The 26,066-nt window shown below is 40.9% G+C and overlaps 1 protein-coding gene across 1 annotated transcript in view; it reads left to right on the plus strand.

Annotated features, from left to right (window-relative positions):
- Nucleotides 1-26,066, plus strand: part of RYBP (RING1 and YY1 binding protein) — a 52,745-nt gene that overhangs the window by 3,099 nt on the left and 23,580 nt on the right. The gene's annotated exons all lie outside the window — the stretch shown is intronic.

The raw sequence follows: 26,066 nt of genomic DNA on the forward strand, positions 1-26,066 counted from the left end.
TATTTTGAGCATGGCAGAGAAGCTGAAAATGCAAGCTTCCAATGAGAAAAACTTCCTGGATCATTGAGGCTTCTTGTGACATGAGCGAGTTAAGTAGGTGTCAAATGTCCACTCGTGTACATAGCGTGCATGTCTTTTGAGTATTTCTACACTTTGTACTGTTTTGGAGGACACTGATTTTAAGTCTAATATATATCACGGTCTAGAACATTTGTGTGTGTGTGTGTGTGTGTAGACTTCAGTCATGTTCATTTAGGCTTTAGTATTGTCAGTGAATCCACCTGTGGCTCTTGCATACAAACCTGTTGATTTCTTTTGGGGTTGTATTGTTCTATACCTACTTGCAGCATCAGCATATTGTAGATTGTGTTTAATAAGGATGGGCAACTGGAAGTTTGTGGGCTAGATGTACTTCCTGTGTCAAATTTAATTTAAGGTGTAGTAAAAAGTTTCCCACCAGTTTCATTCTTACAGACTAGAACAATGTTTTTAAGTTGCATGAAGTAAGCTTTGAACTTCAATATTTGATCTCTTTCTGATTTGTGTATATATAACATTTTTGTTGTATATAATGCTTAAGATCTGTAATTGGGAAGGCCTGACTGTTAAGAGTAGACTTTATTGGGGAGCTGTTGTAGTGCTCATGAGGGACTCAGTTTTGTGAGGCAAAATTTACTCCAAACCTTCATTGTACAGTTTGCAGAACAGTCCTCACAATGGATACAGACGTTGTGCATCCCCTTTGTGTAGCGTAATTTGATTAGTATCCTTATTTGTTAAAAAGCATATTTTTGTCTCTTAAGAAAAAACAACCTGTCCTGTAACATGGGTTCTTGGGGAGGGGAAGAGACAATAATCTTAATATGGAAACCTTCTCCCATTTAATTACATATTAAATTAAATTATTCAATTAATAAGGAAAACTTTCAACTTAGGTGTAGTTGTCAAGTGAGCATTAGAATGTTTTGTTACTTTCTCATTATGTGTTCCCTGCAGCAGAAAGCTTATGTTGACCTCTTGTTAGGTTTCTAGCTATATTTCTGCCTCTATGAGTGCGGTTTCACCAAAGTCATTATGATTGCATTCACTTAAGATATAAATGGGAAACTTGTTGCTCTTCAGTATGTTGGAGTTGGACCATCAAGGCCAGCCAGGGAGACGGGAGTTTAAATTCAACAACATATGGAGGGCTATTAGTTCCCCGCCCCATATTTAAAGTATGCTTTTAGTATGTCACTATATGCTTTTAAAGTAAGTTCTTATCAATGAGATTTCATAATAAATATATAATAAAAATGCATATTTAAGTATTATTTATAAACCAACTCAATATTGGACATAAATTTGTAAATAACTCAAATGATAGTAACTGAACACTATCTGAACTCTGCAGTGAGTTTTGGTTGTGGCTTGGGAGTTACTGTATATGACGCATGTTGGTGTTTCAGGAAACCTGCATTTTTTTTCATTGACACTTAATGTACAACAATGCTATGGCTTATGGTTTGCTATTACTCAGAATGTTTGTATCTGATTATACGATCTGTGTGCATGCTTGTATTGTAGAAAATCTCAGTTGCGAATATCTACTAGGATTGCTTAAGGACCAGTAAGTCAGTCCTCCAGAGTATCAGCAGCAAGATACCTGTTTTTGAGTGATACTGCTAGGGATAGAGACATGAGCTGGAATGTCCAACAATGCAAATCATTTATTATTTATCTAAATACTTGAATAGGGAAGGTAAGCTCCCTGAAAAAAAGATGATTTGTACCACCTTCTATATTCCCCCGTCTTACCTGCTCAGTCCAGGGCATCTCAATATTCTAAGAGTATTGAAGGATTTAAGCATTCATTCTGCATTATGTTCTAAGCTAACCATATGAAATTGTTAGGATAGGATGGTAGCAGTAGTCTTGGTGGCTAGGTTTATTTTTGATCTGGGGTTCAGAATATGTCTTTTGTGGACCAGCTAATAGATTTTGGGTTCAGTTATAAAGGTTAATGTGGATTGTGAGCTGATTAATCTTTGAGATATTGTGTTTTGGGGAAGGAGGTAGGTGGTCATGACCAAAAGTGAAAGTCTCACTTGGTTTTCTCACTCAAGAAATGATTCTGCTGTTTCTGAGTTATTTTCACATGAAATAGTGAATGATGTGGCAGAGGAATAAAATTTACTTGAAGCTGCACCTGGAAATAGTTTACTGAATGTACTTGATGCACTTTAAATTTCAGAAGCATGGCTTGGCATGTGAAAAGGATCTTGGGATTGTAGTCAAGCACAACCTGAACATGAGTCAGCAGTGTGGTGCAGCTGCAATAAAAGCTAATGCAATTTTAGTCTGCATTAATAGATTCAGATTTCAAGTCATGGGAAGAAATAGTTCCATTTTGTTTATTAATGACACTTATATGCTATCCCATAACATAAAGGTATCTGGGCTGTTTACAATAATTAAGAATAAAAACAAATTATATACAAAAACCCCATAAAATAAAAAGTAATGTTATTTTGCACAAGTCAGATCTCATATGGCGTGCTGCCCAGTTCTGCACACTGTCTAGGCAAATAGGAATGAGTAAAGAGGAAATCAAGATGGTCAGTGGTATGGAAAGTAAGTCCAATGAGGCAAAATCAAAGGAACTGAAGGGTGATACAAAGAACTTTTCAAATACCTAATGTTCTGTCCCACAGAACAGGGCAAAAACTTTTTCTCTACTGTTCCAGAGGGCAGGACTGTATCTTAACAGGCTCAAATTGCAGGGGGGTAGATTTTGGTTCAACATTGGGAGAAACATTGGGTAAGAGCATTTCGAACAGTAGAACCAGTTACAGTGGTGTGGTAGGCTCTGAATAGCTGAGTCAAGGAGCAAATTCTTAAAAAACTAAAACAAGCAACCTTAAAGGTGTGACTTGTGTAAACTCAACAACTCAGTTTTAACAACAGTTCACATCATTCAAGGAAAAGTAGGATCTCTATGGAGTTACCCCAATATTTTTTATTGTTTTTCATGTATTTTGCTTTGCCTTTACATATATCGTTTTCTATACAGCTACATACAGTTCAGAAAAGTTATACTCCAGTTCTGTACCACAGATTTGGAAAGAAGCTCCACTGATCTCAGCAGAACTTATTTCTGAGTAAACGCATACACAGGAGTGCTATTTGTGACTAAACTTTTGCTTCTATCTTTTCAGCATTCAGTTCTTGTTTTCTTTAAACTCCTTTATTGACCACATTCCTATTGTTAACGAGAACTGCAAATTGTTTTCTGTGATTAGTTTTAATAGCGTCGGCTTGCTTTTTGTGCAGCGTGCATGTTCTTGCTTTTTGTGTGATGTGCGTGTTCTTGCTGTCATATTGTCTTTTTCCTTGCAATCTTATCTTTTGAGCTATCTTGTTTGTAAATTCAGCTCGGTGGTTCTCTGTTGACACCATCAGTGTCAACATAGTGTTCATAATTAGTTTCGTATTGCTATAACTATACGTACTGGGAAAAGTGGCACTTTAAAGTTGTTTTTAACTCTGTAGTCCAAACCAGATGCAACATCAGTGGACATGTTTATTTAAATCAGGGGTGGGCAAAGTTTACCTCGCCTGGGCTTGTTCACTACCACTGATTTAAATCCAGGTCTGCTCCAGCCATATAAAAAAACAAGGGGCAAGAGCTGAAATACCTTGAAAAATCGTGTATTTGAGAGAGAGACAGCATCTCCATCTGCTGTCTGCAGCTTGCCTTTCCATACTCTTCTCTTTCTCACCACACTTCCCGCCCCCCATACCAAAACTGAACTTCAATTCCAAGTGTGAATTCAGGTCAGACAAAAGTGCTTGGGAGAAGAGAGGTGGCTGTGAATAGGTGAACAGTGTCCTTTAGAAGGGGTCACCTCCACTCATCTGTGTCATAGTTTTGCTCTAGAAGTCGGATTTCCCACCCCCTTGCATTGCCCATGATTGAGGCAGATAATTTAACTAAAGCAGGAGTAAGGGACCTCTAGTCTGCTGGCAAATTGCCTTCTAGGTCTAACTGCTTGTTCCTTAGGATTCTCCCCAGGCAGTGCCCCTCATCATTCTGCACTCGCCTGAAGTGCTTTTGCCTAGCCTGCAAAACTGGGCAGAGTGACAGATGTGATTCTTACCTTTTACATTCCAGCCATGCAGAAGCTACAAGTTTCTATACTTCTCCCTCCATTTTTCCATCTTTCTTAAAGAGAAGCAAAGAGACAGGATAAAAATTCGAGGGCACATTCCAGTTTGTAACAAATGAGACCTATTTCCCATTCCCATTGACCTGGAATGGTTAGGCATTAATTTCCATTGAGTGAATTAAGATTTTTTTGGAAGCTGATTGAATATGCTGAGGGACCTGTCCTTAAAATGGTTGTGACCAACTTCCTGGGTAAGCACAATGTAAGTAAAAGTAAAGTACAGTGCTACTTTAACAATCCTTTCCTTTCTATATAATACTACAGTGGTACCTCGGGTTAAGTACTTAATTCGTTCCGGAGGTCCCGTTCTTAACCTGAAACTGTTCTTAACCTAAAGCACCATTTTAGCTAATGGGGCCTTCTGCTGCCGCCGCACCGCCGGAGCACGATTTCTGTTCTCATCCTGAAGCAAAGTTCTTAACCCGAGGTACTATTTCTGGGTTAGCGGAATCTGTAACCTGAAGTGTATGTAACCTGTATAATTGATTGCGGAACAGTTTGCCAATACAGTTGAAAGCACAGAACTCAAGTTATTCCCATGTTCTTGGTGTGTCTTGCATTTTTTATCTCTATAATCAAGACTTCCAGATTATTTTATGTGCACATAAGATAGTTATGTGAACAACTATCTTGGAAATAAAAAGTCAAAGGTGGAAAAGCATGAAAAAGCAAAGAATTGGATTTTTAAGCGTGTGGATTCCCCCCCCCCCGAATAGTCCTTCTGTATTCTTAATAATCAGTAGGCAAGAATGTCCTTTTTGTTTACAGCCTATCTCTGCAAACCTTGCATGCTCCCCCCCCCCCAATAGTAAAATTTAAGAGCATTCCTCTGTGGAAAAAAAAACTTTTTAGAATTGGGCCATAACTTGACTTAGGGAAAATAGGCTGAAAACCTTTTGCCTGTTTCTAGAATCCTTATGCCTCTTTTATGGGTTTCTTTTTCTAATGAATTTCCCTACACCTTAGATCAGTGTTAGAAACTTCCATTGTTCTAGGCGCATTTTGCGACAGAGAATTTAATGAGCGCAAGCAGTTTTTGAGCTCTGGGCGCAGTATTGCGCTTAAGATTTCAGGTTAAAACTGCAAAGTGGAAGGAAAAAGGAGACCTTCTTCTGCCTCCCCACTTCCAGCTACTGTCTGAAGACTGGAGAATAGACTTTCTGAAGAATATTATGGGGGTGGGCAGGGGAAGGACTAGACCATGTAAAAAATGAAGATAATATTTTAGCTGCCGTTCATTCATTTTCAGCTTTGTATTCTATTCTTATTAATCCGTTATTTGTGCCTGTAACCTAGGTTTAATTTAGCTCCTAGCTTTCATATCCCATTTTCTAACACTGCCTTAGATGGGGCAGTGTTGGAAAGGGGAGGGGGAACTACCTCAAACAACACCTTGGTCTCCAACGAGGCTGCACTGCCTTGCACAGGAGGTTGGCAGAATGAGTATCCAGAACTACATAGCTCTCTTGGAAGTTATAAAGGGGGGGGGGTGCTTGACATTTTGTCCCTTCAGGTAGCTTTGGAAATAAACCCCAAATGCCTTGGCTGAAAGCTGTCGTGGATGAAATAAAGGATTTCAAAGTTGGAAAGGCTTGAGTGCTGTAGGAGTGGTGTTTTCTTTTATGGACATAAAGTACGGGCAGTTCATACTTTTTGCTGGTAGTCCTTGTTGGTAGGCTCCTAAATGAAAACAAACTCCTGTGTGTATCTTCCTTTGACTGTTCTGACAGTTTCATTGTTCAGTAGGCTAGTCAGAAAGCCATAAAATTCACCTGTGGAGAACTTAGGTCTAAATAGTCTTTCACTTCAATCCTTTTAAAAAAAAGAAAAATGGAAGCCGCTCATGTGACTTAAAAGATAATAGCTTTTTGTTATGCAATTTGGTTAAAAAACTGCTATATCACTGCATGTGGAGATCCCCTGTGATGTGCATTTGTCTTTAGATTTAGTCACTGTGTGTCTCTTTCAAAGTGTAATGCTTAAAAACAGTGAAACCCAGTGACCTACTTTGTGAGCTCTCATATGGTTCTGTAGGTCAGTAGGTCTCTTTGCAGAATGTAGGTCATTTGGAAAGGTGTGCGTTTCTTCCATAACAAGTAGCTTTTGACCTGCCGTTGAATTTACACAGGTTAGATGTGCAGCTTTAGGGTTCTCTCCCCCTCCCCCCATAGAGATATTTTTGACTGTCTGGTCCTGACATGTTACTCTGCTGTATGGCAAATAGTTTGAATGTAATCGGATGTATTTTTAAAAGGTGACATGTTCTAGACAAACCAAGAGAACCTTTATATGTAAAAAAACCTTTATATGTAAAAAAACCTTTATATGTTTTGCTCAATAATAAACAGAAAATATATAGTGTCTGTTATACAATATCCTAAGCAAATGCCCAATGTATCTGAGAAGGGGGGGGGGGGGGGAGAAGCAATGATTTTTGTATCGTTAGGTTTTCAAACTTCCTGAACAAATAAGCATTGAATCAAATTTATTATAATCTTCAAATCAGTTTTCAAGAAAGCATAAAAATCTTAATTCAGTTTAAACAAAACCTGATCAGTAAAACAGCAATAAAAATTAACAATATAACCTCAGGGCAGTAAAAATATCAGTAATCAAGGAATAGATGACCAACTTCTAACGAGATTTAGGAATGCCTGAAAAAAATGTTTTCCTTGGTGCTGAAAAGATGCAGAATGGGCCTCACTAAAAGGGATTTTCCAAAAACAGAGCACCACATTGAAAAAAGGTTTCTTCCTTGGATTTGATATCCCGCCTTTCACTCCCTTTAAGGAGTCTCAAAGTGGCTAACATTCTCCTTTCCCTTCCTCCCCGACAACAAACACTCTGTGAGGTGAGTGGGGCTGAGAGACTTCAGAGAAGTGTGACTGGCCCAAGGTCACCCAGCAGCTGCATGTGGAGGAGCAGAGACACTAACCCGGTTCCCCAGATTACGAGACTACCGCTCTTAACCACTATACCACATGTCTAATATCTGAAGGAGGGCACCAAAATCTTGGCATATAGGCAGGCTCTTTAGTTCAGCTTCTTGATAAGCTTATTTTGCATTGGAAAAATTATCACCTACCAACCTTTCTAGTGGTTTAAAGAAGTTGAAGAAACAAGATCTTGTTTCTTTATGATTATTTGGTGTCTTCATCCTTCATGGATCTGGAATTATACCATGAAGGAAGTCAGGTGAAGACATGAATGCAAGCAAGTTTAGTTATCAAATAAAAGCTCCTGTTGAAATTTGCTGCAGTTCTTATTTAACTGGAATCCCCCCCCCCCCCGGTATATTTGTGTCCTGTGTTTCTGGCTAAGTTTCATAAGTTCCTGTATAATATTTTATAAGACCTGGAGAAGTTTAGTCAATAGGCCTTAATTTTGCTTACTACAGTCATAGGTTTCATATAAGAGACACCAGGACTTAAACTGGAAAACTTAACCTTGGCAGTGTTTGGTAGCTCCATTGCAGGTTAGGTTTGACTCTAGCAAGAGGGTCTGATGTGGTGACTTTTATAATTCGCATGGCTCTGCCGCCAAAGCAAGCAACCGGTCCTTGCTATCACTCTTGCTAGATATAAACTTCAGCAACAGCAGTTTGGAGATCCTTGCCTAAACAGTACAGTAACTTGGCTTCAGGCTGGCACTGTTTCTTGCCTTTTTGCACCAATATCAGTCCATCTTCTGATTGTGTTTTTGGCTTATCTATGCCTGCCTCCCAGGGACGCGGGTGGCACTGTGGGTTAAACCACAGAGCCTAGGACTTGCTGATCAGAAGGTTGGCGGTTCGAATCCCCGTGACGGGGTGAGTTCCTGTTGTTCAGTCCCTGCTCCTGCCAACCTAGCAGTTCGAAAGCACATCAAAGTGCAAGTAGATAAATAGGTACCGCTCCAGCGGGAAGGTAAACGGCGTTTCCGTGTGCTGCTCTGGTTCGCCAGAAGCAGCTTAGTCATGCTGGCCACGTGACCCGGAAGCTGTACGCCGGCTCCCTCGGCCAATAAAGCGAGATGAGCGCCGCAACCCCAGAGTCGATCACAACTGGACCTAATGGTCAGGGGTCCCTTGACCTTTTTATGCCTGCCTCCAATTCCTTGTTTCATCCTGCTTTTTGACAGATTCTATATCTATGCTTTCATTTTTTGATTCTTGCTTCTCCTCCCAAATGAACCTATGGCTATTAGTTTTGGTTCACCCCAACAGTCTCCTAATCTGTTGTTAACAGACCGTTTGGCATCTGACTCCTCTAACTGCATGGATCACATCTTGCTCCTCTCCTCAGGTGTTCTAGAACAGCTCAGTTCTTAGGTTTTTGTTGACAAGCAAGTAATAGGTTTTAGTAGCATTTAGTGCCATGGATTCAATCTGAGAAATTCAGTGGAATCGACTGTTACCTTTTAAAGATATATCTGCATTGTCCCCTCCCAAATACTTTTGAGTTGTATTCAGCATAGCGCTAACCATGTAATTCTGCTTGCACAACAGAGCTTCCCCTCATCCCCTTGCAGGTCTTCTGAATCTTTTCCAGGGACTCCTCCAAGTTATGCTGTTAACTTGGAACATAGTACAGTATAGATTGAATAGTTTGAGTGATAGCCATTGGTGGTTATATCAAGATTTCAGTGAGTAAATGTGATGAAACATTGGATGTCACCCTTTGTGTTGTTCGTTTGAGGGCTGCTTGTAATTCTGTAAAGCTCAGGGGTCCAAAAACTTAGATGCATTGTTCTTAGATTGAATGTACAGTTGTACCTTGGCTCCTGAACGCCTTGGAAGTTGAACGTTTCGGTTCCCAAACAATCGAAAACTGGAAGCGAGTGTTCCTGTTTTCGAACGTTCTTTTGGAAGCCAAATGTCCGGCGGGGCTTCTGCGGCTTCCGATTGGCTGCAGGAGCTTCCTGCAGTCAATCAGAAGCCACACTTTGGTTTCTGAATGTTTTGGAAGTCGAACGGATTCCATTCAGCTTCTGAGGTACAACTGTATATGACTTCTGTGCATGGCTGCCAAAGGTAAGTTTTCTGTTTATTCACTTATTCTGTTTATTCTGCTTATGTTGTTTGACCAGCTGCATTGTGACATTATTAATTTTGAAAGTGCTTGCCTAGCTGAGGACTTTCTCTTCCTAAGATTTCAATAGAAGAGGCAATACATTGATGGACGATGGCCCTGTGATGGAGTCAATCAGCCGGCACAGTCTCTTGTCCCTTGGGCATACTTGTATGGAGTACATCATTAGCTGAAGAAGGGGAGGCTTTCCTCTGTAATGTTAATGCTGTGTATTAGCTCTCTTGTCCCTGTGCTACTATTACAGAGCCATTGCAGCTCCATTGGGGACAGGGGAGGAGAGCAAGTACATAACTTCATCTGGTGTCATGATTATTTTTAGTGTTTTATTTAGCTGTACACCAGCAAACCTTATATAAGTTGCTGTTATCTTCCAGACTCCTAAGCAGAACGGAACAAAGTGAAAAACTTAAATTAATATTAATCAGAGATGTTGCTGTGTGGTAGGCAACATTTGCACGTTTCAGCGTGTTTAAGTGGCATTTTGAGCAATATTTTATTTGTCCAAATGTTGCAGGATAAAATAAAAGTGTAAGCCAAGGAAGAGAAATGTTGCCAGCACACTTGTGTGCATTGAATGTTGTCTTGAGAGGCGAGACTGGCAAGCTATTTGCCTGGAAGGACTTGTTATACATTAATTAAGTTGGCAAGGTGCTAGCTAGCAGCAAGACTCAACTGGGCTGTTTTTTAAGAGTAACCACTGCCTTTTAATTTTTTATACTCAAAATATCTGTTTCAAGACAATGATTTTTTTTTAAAAAAAAAACCTACCTAATTCATTTAAGAGCAAGAGAGTAAAGGTCCTGATTATTTAGAATCAGTTGACAGCTTCATAAGTAAATAGGTTAAAAATTATATGATAACCCCTTCATTGCATAAGATGATAGGTTTTTCTATTATCTAGCTTGCTGTAATGGCTATAGATTAAGGATTCAAATTGACCTTGTATGAATGTATTAAATCAGGTTATCTGCCAAAATGGGTTAACTACCATGTACCCACTACCAGAGTTTGAAATTAGCCAGTTGCCATACATGTTTTGCTACTGGTCTGGTCCAGTTGCACATGGAGGTTTCTGGGCACCAGGTTGGTGACCACAGTTCAAAAATGTCTGCCTTACTCCATAGTTAATAGCATTTCCATTTCCTCTATGTGGGTTTCTCCTTCCTGCATACTGGGACATGTGAATTGTTGTAAGAGCAAGCTACAGTTAACCAATGTAGTTAAGATCATAGAATTGTAGCTTTGAAATTGGAGCTCCTGAGGGTCATTTAGTCCAACCCCTTGAATTCCATTGGGGCAACCTAGAACCAAGGAGCCATTTGGTGCCTAGCATATACACCTGAGTTTCTAATACTGCACACAACAAAATTTCAGTATACCTTCCAGGTGTGTGTAGACAGCAACAGAATAAACCAGTTTGGTGAGTGGTAACAGCAAGGAAGTTTGGTGAATAGGAATTCAGTCATTCACTTAATGAGAAAACAGTTGCTTGAGAACAAATGCTGCTTAGCCCGTAGCTGTTTGGTTGTGAATGAACTTGCCAGACCAGGCTGATGACAGATTTGGCATTTATCCTGAGGAAAAGTTGGTTTCAGATAATACATGCCAAGTTTTTCCTCATTTTTTTTTTATTTAAAACCTGGGTTTCTAAAAAGCAAAACATTTAAAAATACATTAATCTAAAGCAGCTGTTGTGAATCTGTGACCTTCTGGTCACAGTTGGGACTACAGCACTCATAATCCCTGATGACTGAACATGCTGACTAGGGCTGTGGGGAGCTGGAACACAACATTTGGAGGGCCATGGAGTCTCGCATCCCAGATAAAGAATGATTTTTACTGTTCTGAACTATTTTTTGAAATGCAACCCAAATACCGAGGCATTTTAAAACGTAGTATTACCGTAAGTCACACAACAAATAGTAATCTTTATGATGGTTTTGCTTGCTGCTCTGAAGTGTGAAGGAGCTCACTTTTAAATTTGCCTCACTGATGCATGGCCCACCCACCTGTATTATCCATTTAAAGCAGTATCATAGCACTTTAAACAGTCATGGCTTCCCCAAAGAATCCTGGGAACCGCAGTGCATGCATGGCGGGTGCTGAGGATTGTTAGGAGGCACACACAGCAACTATTTTCAGGGTTCCCTGGTAAAATGGAATGACCACCAAACCAGTGTTAGAAATTAGCCAGGCTCATTTTGCTACTAGCGCAGGTCCAGTTGCGACCACGTGGAGATCTCTGGATGCTAGGTTGGCAACCAACATCTCCATCTGGCTGGCCCCTCCAGCTTTCTTAAGCAGGTAAGGAGAAGAGTTTATTTATTGCATTTCTATCCCACCCTTTTTCCGAAGAGTACATGGAGTTCACCCCCCTCCTCAGTTAATCCCTACAAGCGACCCTGTGAGATAAGTTAAGAGACTGGCCCAAGGTCACCTAGTGGGCTCCATGACGGAGTGGTGGTTTGAACCGTGATCTCCCAGGCCCTACCTAGTCCGACACTAACCACTACACCACACTGGCTTCTTAGAATACTTCTTCTGTGAAGCAGCTGTATAAATTAAGTAGGTAAATAAATAGGGGGAAAGCAAAATGTCACTTAGAGGATCTGAAATATTTTCCTTGAAGCTTGAATTTGCTTTATTCTGGATTGTTTTATTTGATGTTTTAATGTATTGTAAACAGCTTTGAGATTTCTTCCTTTAAACTATAAAACAGTATAGAAAGGAAATTGATAATAATAATACAGTCTTACCTTGGATCCCGAACACCTTGCAAGTCGAACGTTTTGGCTCCTGAACGTCGCAAACCTGGAAGTGAGTGATCCGGTTTGTGAACACTCTTTGGAACCTGAACGTCCAACGGGGCTTCCGCTGCTTCTGACTGGCTGCAGGAGCTTTCCACAGCCAATTGGAAGCCACGCCTTGGTTTCGGAACGTTTTGGAAGTCGAATGGACTTCTGGAACAGATTCCGTTCAACTTCTGAAGTACCACTATAGTAATAAATTCCACTGCAAAAAGGCGCTTGAATATTTGATTGTAGTGCTCGTAACCTAGGTTTAAGGTGGCATTTGGCGATTAGCTTATACAGTATATCTGAGTTTTTAAACGTCCCTGGTTTAATGTACCTCTGTGGCAGGAACATGAGCCTCCTGTTGAAACTGTAGCCAGACAAAATGGAGGGGCTGCAGTTGTGTGGTTATTGCAGGTGGGATCTGGGAAGTCATCTTATTCCAGAAGAGGTTGCACTACACTTGTAGAAGCAGGTTCATAGCTTCAGAATACTTCTGGAGTCACTCACTTGAACCCCAAGTGTCTTCAGTGTATGGGAGAGCTTATTCCCAACTCTGGCTAGTTCACCATCGGTGGGGGCGGGGGGGGGCATTTTGGCTCCTTGGGGTAGATTGCCTTTTGAGTACAGTCTGGAGGCTGCAATTAGTTCAGATTGTGGCTAGGGTGCTTATATATACTGCTTATAACCATTAATCTGAAAGAATTGCACAGATTACCTATTACCTTCCAGCCTCAATTCAAGGTGCTTATAGTGATAGATAAAGCCCTTGGGCTCCAAATATCTGAAAGAATGCCTCTTCCTGAACAACTTGCCAATGCATTAAGATCTGCCGAAGGGACCCTTTTTGTGGTTGTCCCACTGTAATGGGGGGGGGTCTGTGAGAGGGTCTTCTTCTATGGCTCCAGGCCTGACCTCCCTTCAGATGTGTGACATGCTTTATCCTTACTTTCATTTCAGGAAAGCACACTATAGATTGAGACACTTGTGTTGTGTCCTGCTACCAAGTTAACTTCATTCATATGCTCTTAGTTTTGAATATTGTTAAACAGTTGATTTGAATATTTTGGTATTTCCTTCCCTGGGAACTCTGGGGGGAAATGGTTTATAAATCTCATTAAAAAATAATAAAAATATGAGTGACTGATAATCCCATTTTTATATGTAGGAAGTGGGACTTGAGACGGTGACTTGTTCAGAGCTATGCAGTGAGTCTTTTGAAGAGGTGGGGCTTGAATATGTCTCTCTCACTTTGTTGTGTGCTACTTTCATAATTAGTGTATGATGCTTTTAATTTTTCTTGAAAATACTAAGGTCCCAAACTAGGGCTAATTAGCTTTTCCTTTTGGGAAAAGATAATTAATGACTCTAGCTGTGATAGCCAGTTCTGCCTCCATTGTTGTTATCAATATACCTCCAAAAATAAGTTGCTGGGAATCACAAGTGGGGAAATTGCTGTTGCACTCAGGTTCTGCTTGTGGAATAATTGTTATCTTTATTGTTTTCATTTAAAAACGTATACTGCCATTCATCTGAAGATTTCAGGGTGAGTTACCAATATAAAAACACAAAAATACATAACATAGTAACAAACAGAAACACACACACCCCAGTTTAAAAGGCTATTGATTGTTTAATTAGCCAAAGGCCTGGGAGAAGAGGAATGTTTTTGCCTGGCGCCTAAAGGTATGTTAACAAGGGAGCTAGGTGAGCCTCCATGGGGAGAGCATTTCGTAAGCAGAGAGCCACCACAGAAAATGCCCATTCTCATGTTGCTGTCTTCTGGGCCTCTTGCAGAGGAGGCACATGAAGAAGGCTCTCAAATTATCATTGCAGGGTCTGGGACAGTTCGTATGGGAAGAGGAGGTCCTTGAAGCAATTGGCAGCCAGTGCCATAATTGGCATTATATGTGCAAACTATCTTGCACCAGTGAGCAACCTGGCCGCTGAATTCTTCACCTGCTGAAGTTTCTTGAGAGACAGCCCCACATATATAGTGCATAGCAGTAATTTAACCTAGAGGTGGCCAGAGCTTAGGTGACAGATATAACTTATCCCTTTCCCATAGGCACTTGTTTGGCCACTGTGAGAACAGGATGCTGGACTAGATGGGCCTGACCCTGTAGAGTTCCTCTTGCGTTCTTAATATAAAGCAAGGGTGGTGAGCCTCTAGCTGTTGTCAGCACAATGGATAAGTGATATTAGCTGATGGGTAGGGTTAATTTTTTTGTTGGCTGTGCCCTTGCTATGGGGAATTGGTACATGCAGCCAAAGTAGCAGAATCTTAACTCAACAGTTCAATCCACCTCAGTGCTGCTTTGTCAGTTACCATTATTACCCCCTTCCCCATATCTCAAATTTCACAGGTGGATGGGATTCCCTGCACACCTTTCAGTGTCACAACATTATGATGCCCAAAGGTTGACAGGTGAGTGGCCCTGCCCGTGTATCAGAGTAGGCCTGTGCAGAAGGGGGAGTGTCATGCCAATGCTTCCTTCATTTCTGCAGGCAGCGGGAGGCTGCTTAGCTGGTGGAGTTGAGTGAAAGGAGACCTCTGCTCAAACAAACACCCCTTCCCAGTGCATGGTTTTTTTTAATTGCTCCGTTAGCTTTATTAATTTTTCATTTTATAAAATGTATATTCAGTGCCAATTGGCATTCATGGGGTAGCTAAAAATATATACAAGAAGGTGGTAAGCGTATTGCTTCAAGCATTTATTTAATTATTTATTTTGGCACAAACCTTTAGCACATCTGCATTCATTGTCTGTGGAAACTTCTTAAAAGTATTAGGACAATTGTTCTGTGAGAAACGAGTCAGCTGGTGTTGATTTATATTATAATTGCTACTCAAGTCTAACAGTTGAGCGGTAGAGAAACTTACAGTGACAGATTGTGGCATAGCGTAATTCATTCGTCCCCTTCCCCCAACAAATGCTGGAGAAAATCATGCACAGAATTACTGTTCTTCATGTGGTTGGTTCTCAGAGTTGCAGCCAAGTCACTTTTGCAGATTTATTCTGTAACCATTATGTCAGGATAGGTGTAGGATTGTCAGTTCTTGTCAAAAGCCTCTGTTCTTGTTACATGATAGGAAAACATCATGTCATGTCATATAGTGTGATGTGAAACAATCGCGTCACAGTGACACCTTCTATAGCTAATCTATTACAGTACAATATCGGCTAAAGCTCTTGACATCAATTTCTTCCTTGTAATACTTCAAAAGAGATTTCTAAATATTTTCTCATGAGGTGCAAGCCCCCCCCCATACCCGTGAAACCCTCTTTTTTGTTTACTTTAGAGAGTGCAAGAGGGTTTCCTATGTCACACTGCACTTTTTGAGCAGGCTTCCTGGCTCATTCTGCTTTTCTTTCTTCCCACCCATTCAAAGAGGGGAATTTCATATTGAACTAGACTTTGAAGCAGGCATGTTCTTGCTTCAAAGTTCAGAGCAACAGGACACACACACTATTAGGTATGCACAAAGGACTAGGGGAAGGAAGGTCTTAACAGCAACCACAAAACTGTTACTAGCTAGTAAGCCAAGCCAAATTTTTGTGGACCACTCTTTGCAAATAGTGGTAGAAAGTTAAACGTGTGCTATTCACACAGGTAAGTTGGATGTCTTAAGAATCCTTTGCAGAATAGCTCCCAAGCATGTATGCAGATCCTTTACTGGATAATATAAGGTCATGATACTATATAATTTGCAATTCTAAAAAAATAATTTAAAATTTCTGTTAATTACATGCTTTTAAGCTTTTGGGCTGGCTACAAAAAGATAATAAACAGTATTGACAGTATTGACCACTGCTATCATGCTTTGTAAGACTAAATATGGCATTGCATCTAAAAAACAATGCTTAATGTGTCTGATAGGGTTTTAATATATACTTTAATCAATGAAACTATGATAATTTTCAAAATTGAATTTGTTTTTTTTTATATTTCTGTATTTTTTAAAAAAAATTATTGATACAGCAAGAAAAAAGAAAAAACACAAATACCAAATTACACACAGTAATAACCATAGACACATAATTTTCTTAACAAACAATAAAACATATATTGGTTTTAACACTAAAGACCCAACCTCCCGTCTATTCCATATTTCGATTTCATATTACTTATTGCCAATACACACTTTTATCATAATTAAACTTTTTCTTAATATATCTAATTTCTTATATCTACCTTGCAACTATTACTGAAGTTTCTCGAATGCTGCAACAGAATTCTGTATCTTTTAAATTGAAGCCTTATACATGGTGTCTAACAGAGTCTACATTCTGTAAAGTTCAAATCAATGACCTTGCAATTTTGTTTATATTAATCAACATGCAAGCAGTTGGAGCTAAGGCTTCAGTCAGTTGCATTAATATAATGCGTATTTTTTTCTGATGTGTAAATTTACAAGTTTCTCTAGGATTTTGATCTGAACATTTGTTACTGTTAGAAGACTTGATTACTCAAAATGCTGAAAAGCCAACAAGTACAGTGGTACCTCGGGTTACATACGCTTCAGGTTACAGACTCCACTAACCCAGAAATAGTGCTTCAGGTTAAGAACTTTGCTTCAGGATGAGAACAGAGAATCATGCTCCAGCGGTGCAGCGGCAGCAGGAGGCCCCATTAGCTAAAGTGGTGCTTCAGATTAAGAACAGTTTCGGGTTAAGTACGGACCTCCGGAACGAATTAAGTACTTAACCCGAGGTACCACTGTACCGGTATAGAACTGAATAAAATCATTTTGAATCTTGAACTATGAGCTATTGCACCATCACTTAGCTTAATTCCAGAGAGAACCATGCTATTTTTAGCCTGCTTATGTCTGTAGGCTAAAATCCTACCAGCTTTCTCTTCTGGCTCCTAGTAATTTTGAACATGAAGTAAATTACTGTCATTCTCCCCCCTCCCCCAAAGGTCAATCTCTGTGGTACAATCTAAACAACAACTACTGGGTGCCCTTGCAGCTTCTTCTCTGCTGAGCTTGTTTGATTCTACCTTTGGGTGAGATATATAGGCAGTAATGTGCCATGAACAAGCAAGAGGCAAGGCCCAGCTGATGAAGTGTTTCTGCCCACTGACAAAGAGTTAAGGTAACAAGGAATGGAGTGAGTTCAGTGTGATGCCAGGGCAAACTGCTTTGCCCCTCCCTTTAGTTATTTTGGACCTTGGAATTTGTTAGGTCACCACTTCAATAAACTACAGAGATGCATGGAGCAAGCTAGAAGGGGTGTGGGCACTATTCAGTGTACTTCCTGGAATGTCACTCGTACACTTATCTACCAGTCGGACAGAAGTTGTGAGTGTGTGTTCATGGCATTGAGCTCCTGGAACAAGGAAGAAGACCTTAGGCTCATAGTGGATAGCTTAATGAAGATGTTGACCCAGTGTGTGATAGCTGTAAAAAAGATGAATTTCATGTTAGGGAACCTGAAGGGTTGGATTGAAAACAACTGCCAATATCATAATGCCATTATGCATATTGAGTGTGATTCCATGTTTGGAATATTGTATACAGTTCTGGACACCTCCCTGCGAAAAGGGCATTGTAGAGCTGGGGGAAATTCAGAAATGGGAAACCATAAATGATCAAGGGATTTGAGCAACTCCCCTTTGAAGGAAAGGTTACAGCTAGTGAAGATTTAGAAAGCCTTAGGTTTAGACATCTGGTTGGCCACTGTGAGTACAGGATGCTGGACTAAAAGGGCCTTTGGCCTGGTCCGGCAAGATTTCTCTTGGGTTCTTATCGCTGCAAGAAGACATTTTATGCGTGGCCTGAATGGAATAAACAGCTGGTTGATCTTTATTTATTTGTTGTATAGCAAAGTATGGCCTAGATTTTGTTTATCATGAAAACTTCTACTTTACCTTCCTTTCTTTACAAACAATGAAAACATAATGAGTAATGTGGTATTAAAGCAGTCGTGCCAATAAGTCCGCACAGGCTACACCCTTACCTGGGAGTGAGTTTCATTGAACTCAGGGGAACTTAACTTCTTAGTAAACATGGATTGTTCTGCACATAATATTTATGATCACCCCAAAATATTTATTAGTTCATCATTTGTAAAAAGGTAAAGGTACCCCTGCCCGTACGGGCCAGTCGTGTCCGACTCTAGGGTTGTGCGCCCATCTCACTTAAGAGGCCGGGGGCCAGCGCTGTCCGGAGACACTTCCGGGTCACGTGGCCAGTGTGACGAAGCTGCTCTGGCGAGCCAGCACCAGCGCCGTTTACCTTCCCGCTATAAAGCGGTACCTATTTATCTACTTGCACTTAGGGGTGCTTTCGAACAGCTAGGTGGGCAGGAGCTGGGACCGAAGACGGGAGCTCACCCCGCCGCGGGGATTCGAACCGCCGACCATACGATCGGCAAGTCCTAGGCACTGAGATTTTACCCACAGCGCCACCCGCGTCATCATTTGTGGTCTGCTATAAAATACCGTATTCTTTTGTAGAACTTGCTTGCCTCACTACTTAAAAGCAATTCTCAGCTCACTTCAGGCAAGCGGCTATTTTTCATAATGAGCTCCAAAAAACTTGGTGTTTGTGCAAACCTTAACAGTTGTGCAAATCTAACAATACTTAATCAGCATGTGCATTTGTATCCATAGTAGGAAATATAGAGGTGTTAGGATCTAGAAATTCCTCTTTTGTTCATGCCTTTTGGCAGAATCAAGTTGTTTAATAGATTACAGTAGAACCTCGATTTACCACCGCCCCTACTCGTGAACAATCTGACTCGCGACTGCAGCAAACCCGGAAGTAAATACCGGGTTTTCCGCAATTTGAGCATGCGCAGAAGCGGCTTCTGTCGACTGCACATGCACAGAATAATGGCGCTTTCCCCAGCGACCCGGATAGACTCACAAACGGACCTCCGGAACGGATTCCGTATGTGAGGAGAGTTTCCACTGTATTCTATATTCTATATTCTGTATATGTGTGAAATGGACATAGCGTTTCTTTCAGGCTGATGTGTAGAATACTACTTGAATGGAGAAGCCTGTTTAGCATTTTAACTAACAGAAATAAGGTGTGTAGGTTTGGTTGTTGTCCAAGGAAAAGTGGGGACGGGGAGAGCCTAGGGAACATGGAATAAAGGCAGGGCTTTTCTTCAGCCGGAACTCTCCGGAACAGAGTTCAACAAGTTCCGGCAAAAGGGAAGCAAAAAATAATTTTAGAAGTTTTCTTGCATACATACTATCATTTTTTGGAAGAAAATATTAATACTTAAATATAAATTGTTTTCCTGTGAACTTGTAATACACAGAGTGAAGTTACAGTTAACCTAGATATATTTGTAAAAATTTAAAATTTAGACTGCTTATAAGGATTCATAATGTTTTAGCCTGCTGAAATAAAATGGGATCAAACGGCTTTCATTTATTTACTTAAGTTATGATTTTGCAGGAGACTGGGAAAAATATTTTGTTTCTCATTGTGTTTTGTGCTAAAGCCACTTTTTAAAAATTCTAACTTTCCCTTCTGACCCCCCCCCCCCGCAAAAAAGGTGCACAGCATGGTTTGCAAGTAACTTTTAAAATTGTGTTTCCTCATACCATCATTGCAATAAAAATGTTTCAGCCTCAGTTAAGTGTCCAATAAACAGAATTTTAACAGGACATCAGAAGCCAAGAAGAGACCCTTCTTATAGACTGTCTTGGGTGGAGAGCAAGGAGCAAGGTCTGATGCTGCTGCACTATTGCTAAACCTTTGAGTGAACATGCTTAGGATTATGCTGCACCACTCTTTAATTTTAATAGCCAGCCAGATCTGCCTTTTATTTTATTGGTCCAAATTTTTTCTATTAAAAAAACTAAAAAATTTTGTAGCCCCAAATGCTGTCCAACCCACACCTCTGGTCTGTATGGGCTTGCCCATGTGGGCCATTGTTTCCATTCCTCCTGGTTTGTTGAATGTAGCATGGCTAATTTGGCTGTAATTTAGAGGGGAGGCTTGGATCAGTGGTAGAGCATGTGCATTGCATGCAGAAGATCCCAAATTCAGTTACTGGGATCTCCTATTCAAATGATCAGGTACTAGGTCAGGCACCCCCAAACTCGGCCCTCCAGATGTTTTGGGACTACAACTCCCATGATCCCTAGCTAACAGGCCCAGTGGTCAGGGATGATGGGAAGTGTAGTCCCAAAACATCTGGAGGGCCGAGTTTGCCTATGCCTGTACTGTTGGGATACTGCCAGGGAGACAAAAGCCATCGTGGCCCCCAAGCCGTCTCCGGACAATCCATCGATCTCTGGTAGAAACGCAGTATCAGTCAATTAGTGACACAAAGCCTCAGAAATAGCTTTCCACATTCCAAGGACTAGTGCACACTCTATCAGCAGAGTTCGTACAATGAAAGGTGCACGCAGGAGAGCATTATTTAGAACTTTATTCAGCGATGGTCAGAACAAAGAAAACATGACTGCCTGCTTCGATGTTCAGGCACACAGAGAGAAACGAAAGCAATAGACAAAACATAAACTTCCTGTGAACAGGAAATATGCAGGCTGTGACACAACAACCTGCTCCCTTTTTAAGGTGGAACGGAAATATCCTAACATGTACTAGGTGTTAGAAAAGATCTGCTGCTTTTGATTTGGGAAAGCCAGTCAGAGTAGACCATGAGCTATGCTTACCAGATTATAATTTGTGATTTTCCTGTTTCAGAAAAGTCTACTATAGTAACCATTGATAGTTGTATCATTTCCGTATTTTCTAGTTAAATGCTGTATCCATTCTTTGTATATAAATAAAAACCTTAAAAAAACACAAAACATATAAAAAAAGTCCTATGAGTAGGAAAATTGGAGTATAAGAGGGACTTCAGTTCTTTTGCATTCTTTTTAACTTGCCTTTTGCAAATAGTAAGAAATCACATTCTTCCTGACTTTTCATCTGTTGCATAACACAGGAGGGAAAATTCATGTTTACTCACATTTTTTAAAAACCAAACAAATTTTAATGGAACTTACAAAAGCTGCAACTTTTGTAAGCCTGGAGCTCTTGCTAAGACGGCAACATTTAGTTACGCTTCCCATCAATGCTCTCCAGATGACATATTTAGGCTGACAATTCCACACGTGTTGTGGGTCAGGCACACTGCCAAGTGCTTAGCACTTAGCCAGCAGGAGAGGAAAAAATAGGAATCCCAATAATCCACACATCAGCCTGTGTTATATTCCTTGGTCAGTGGAGAGGCAGAGCAAGTGAACTGCGGAGAGATTGTGGGTATTAAGTGGGTTGGATAATGAAAGGCTACACTGGCATTGATGTGAGAGTCTTTAAATAGAAAATGTCTATAACTGATGGTGCCAGGATGGTTGGCATGAATTTACAGTTGGCACAGCCTCACAGCAGAACTGCGAGTTCTTAGCGAGAACTCCTCAACTTGGTTTCTAACACTCATATTGTTAGAACGGAAGAGTTCCTCTGGTATGGTTTTCCATTAGGTTTTTACATATACTGTACAGTTGTTGTTGTTGTTGTTTAGTCGTTTAGTCGTGTCCGACTCTTCGTGACCCCATGGACCAGAGAACGCCAGGCACTCCTGTCCTCCACTGCCCCCCGCAGCTTGGTCAGACTCATGCTGGTAACCTCGAAAACACTATCCAACCATCTCGTCCTCTGTCGCCCCCTTCTCCTTGTGCCCTCCATCTTTCCCAACATCAGGGTCTTCTCCAGGGAGTCTTCTCTTCTCATGAGGTGGCCAAAGTACTGGAGCCTCAGCTTCACAATCTGTCCTTCCAATACTGTACAGTACCTTGTTGAAAAAGATTTTCAAAAAGTGCTAATGTAACAGAAATAAAGCATCTTATGTGCTAAGCTGTTCTGCAGATTCATAATTAGAGGACAGGAACTGAGAAGGTCCAGATGATATATTCAGTTAAGAAGGAAATTCAGTTCATGTTGTGTTAATGGCTTTTTGTGTTCACTTGAGCTCCAAAATGCTGGGAGATTTGCAACTGTTAAGTGCCCATGCCCCTAATAGATTTATTATTTAGGCAGTATGTGTAAGATATGGTACCTTATGTTGAAGTTAGTTCAGTTTTCACCGTTACCTCAAGAGATTGATGGATGTCACTCGCAGAAGGGTAAATTGGTCTGTCTACTGGAATAGACACATGGAGTCTATGCAACTGAAACTACCATTCTGCATGACCAGTGCCCAAATGGCAATCAAACCACCCACACAAAATAATGGGAAATGAAAGGGACCTTGAAGGTCAAATAGTTCAACCCCCTGATAAAGCACTGAACTTCTGGTTTTATTGTTTTAACTATAATGATTTTAAATTGTTTTATTGACTGGTTTTTTTAAAAAAAAAATTAAGGATGCTTTGATGCCTGAATGGAATTGCTGTGTATTTTCTCCTAAATGTGGCACCAGAACACTCAGTGGAGTAAGTTTTAATTTTAAAGCTTTGTACCTCCTTGCAAGGTTCCCCGTCCCCAAAAGTCCCTGCTGTTTTTAGAGAGCAGATATGCTAATTAATTATAGAGAATCAATTCTGGTGGACTGCTGTTCATTTCTCATACCTTGTCATATAATTTGTTCCTCTCTGAACTCTGTTGCCCCTTCCTCAGGCTTTTTCCTTTTCCCAATGAGGGCAACATTTTGATGGGAGTTCAGGTTTACAACAAAAGTTACGGAAAGAGAAATACTACTACTAATATAAAGTATGTGCAGTTGTTCAGCGTTCTAACCCCAGTCCTTACACATGGCTTGCATTTTACTAAGTTTGCATATAGTTACAGTGCAATTCAGTAACCTAAAACTTAAATCCTTCCTGTGGCATAAACATAGTACTTCAAAGTAACTGACAGTACAGGATTTTACCCTGAGTGAAATGTACAGATGGAGTTAAGAGGAATGTTTCACTTGTGGCCCTGCACTAGGCAGGGGGTTGTGCTAGGTGACCTTGAAGGCCCTTCCCATTCTTGCCAATCTGTGTGGATAGTATTGTTTGCCAGTTGGGTGCTTTTAGTGTGGAATTGTAGTTTCTGTTGTGTAGACTCAATAAGTCTATTCAGGCCAATTTAGAACTTAAGTCTAACTCTGTTTGACACTGACAGGCATCTACCCCCAAAGTAGTGGTGAAGCTTGAACTAACCACAACACAGGATGTTGTGTCATATCCATATTGCGTAAACAATTTGTAGAATTTCTGCCTGGATTACCCTTACATGTTGCTGTGGTGAAAGAGCACGATGTTCTTCAGATGCATCAGACTGACATTCTTAGCGAAAACTATGTATTTTATGGGTATGTCAGGCAGAAATCCTTAGTTGTTTACATTTTGAATGTTTCTGAAAGCTGCACCTGTAGAATTATGGGTTTCCTGTTAAATACACATTTTAGTTGTGCGGGTATTCAGCTCCTCATTTTAGAAAGAATTTGTGGTCTAAACAAAGAGGGCATTTTGTTTTATATTTTTCTCTTACTCTGTGCCTCCTAAACCACTTTTACTCATCTCCTGCCATTTCCCTTACCCTTATCATTTTATGCTTATCTCCTTCCCCTAAATTGCAATTTTCTATCATCCCTCCTATTACATTCACTTCAGTTTACTTAAAAAACCCCAACATTTTATATATCTGTATAATTCCCTTAAACACCTCCCCTGGTGACTTTCCCTCAGAGGGAGGGAGCCCCCTCCCCAACCTCTCTGTCTCTTGGCCACCTTTGCAGAATTGCTGGTCATGGCACTGGGTCAGAACCAATAGGCTACTGCTTAGCCAGAAAATTCTATTTGTTTACCTCCTTCCTCTACTTAACCTTATCTCAAAACAGGTTCATACTGAGCGTGTGCAGGGGACACCCTCATGAACTGTCACCGATTATCAATCATAAAAATCAATTTTCAGTAAAAAAAACTCCAAACATGATACACTATTAGACAAAAGTGCATACTAGGTATTTCTTTTGACCTAACACAACTTGTTTCTCAGAGCATGTAGCACAAATGGAGAAGTCTATCCAGAAAAACCACTCTAACAAAGTCTTATGAAGACGCACCACTTGTCAGATTCCAAAGTCTCTCATCAAACATAATAGCTCATTCAAAACAAGCCATTTCTTACCCTTTCTGCCCCAAATTTGGCATGACCATGCCATCGTCAAGAGTACTGTCGCCTACTCTGCCAAAATTCAGATCAGTCTATTGAACTGATTACGAACTACAGTGGAACCTCGGGTTACATACTGTCCTCCTTAAGAATGCTTTGGGTAACAAGCTCCACTAACCCAGAAGTAGGTCTCCTAGTAGCGAACTTTGCCCTGGGATGCGAGCAAAAGTCGTGCAACAATGGCATGGCAGCAGCGGGAGGCCCCATTAGTGAAAGCGCACCTCAGGTTAAGAACAGTTTCGGGTTAAGAATGGACCTCCTGAACGATTAAATCTGCAAAAAAAAAAAATGAGTCAGAAGTCTTCCAGACTTGCACATTTTGAGAACATATTGCAACTTTCTGTTCTGTTAACTTTTCCTAGCATGTGCTCTGTAGTTTATGCTCTGTTTTATATTTGAGCCTGTTTGAATATCACTCCCCCTAACTTCTCCCCGTTGTGCTCTCTTTAAGGGACGCAGGTGGCGCTGTGGGTTAAAGCCTCAGCGCCTAGGGCTTGCCGATCGAAAGGTCGGCGGTTCGAATCCCTGCGGCGGGGTGCGCTCCCGCTGCTCGGTCCCAGCGCCTGCCAACCTAGCAGTTCGAAAGCACCTCCGGGTGCAAGTAGATAAATAGGGACCGCTTACCAGCGGGAAGGTAAACGGCGTTTCCGTGTGCGGCTCTGGCTCACCAGATGCAGCTTTGTCACGCTGGCCACGTGACCCGGAAGTGTCTCCGGACAGCGCTGGCCCCTGGCCTCTTAAGTGAGATGGGCGCACAACCCCAGAGTCTGTCAAGACTGGCCCGTACGGGCAGGGGTACCTTTACCTTTACCTTTAACTTCTCCCCATTGACATACCCCCAACTGCTGTGGACTACATTTGCATTCCCTTTCTGCTCATTTTCAACCCAATCTCTTAACTGAGGAAAAACATGAGTGCAAGGTCCATTCCCAGATTTCTCCCTTGAATAATCCATATGAAGTGTGGATTGGGGTTGACAGGTCTTGTTGCTGAAGATATTTATATCAGCATTCTCACAAATTGATTTGAGAATCTTGTTAAAAAGCAATATATAAATTTAAGACTTATTTTTTAAAAACCTACTATAGAAAACTTGAGATGCAAAGAATGTAGGAGAAATTGAATGTTACACTATATGCATAGGAGACCTGCCTTTAAACTTGTTTCCCTTCTATTTGGCAATTGTTGAAGCTTTGCTTTTATATTTAAGGATCATGCTACTGATTATAATTGGTCGTGAATTGCATTACCTAAATTGCTTGAAAAGAAATGTCTTTGTAGCATGATTTGCAAGTGGCGTCCCAAGAGATTTAGACATTGTCTTTTCTGAAAAGGTAGACTCCTCAGTCTTTCATCTTAATAATGAATTTAGCCACCAAAAATGAAAAACAGAGGAAAGGCAAGCATTGTCTCTGCATATCTCTGCAGGCATTGTCCTCGTGTTTTGCAATCACAATAATACTGGTGGGATCCGCCTGTGCATTACAGTATGACTCAATCTGCAGGTTTCATTTATTAGTCAGTTAAAGCAAAGGAGGTGTGCTTGTAGTGACATAACATATTTGCTGTATGTAGCAACACTGGTATGTGAAATGTTCAAGGAGAAGATTTTAGTGGCAGATAAATGGTAATTCAGTAGCCTAGCTTGGCGGGAATTCCCAGAACGTATGTGAAGCAGTAGTGGCCAGTGAGGAGAGCAGCTGCTGCACACCTTGTCTTCTGCCAGCAAAGTTTCTACAGTTACCAAGAGACAGAGAGGTGAGCCAGTGGGAAGGTTGGCACAGGCCTTCTGGCCACCTGGCCCCTGCCCTGTCAGTAAGTGGCAGCAGCTCCGCTGACAGGAGGCTGGGTGGGTGGT

This window comes from Podarcis cretensis, assembly GCF_951804945.1.
Source record: "Podarcis cretensis genome assembly, chromosome: 2".
Taxonomy (NCBI): domain Eukaryota; kingdom Metazoa; phylum Chordata; class Lepidosauria; order Squamata; family Lacertidae; genus Podarcis; species Podarcis cretensis.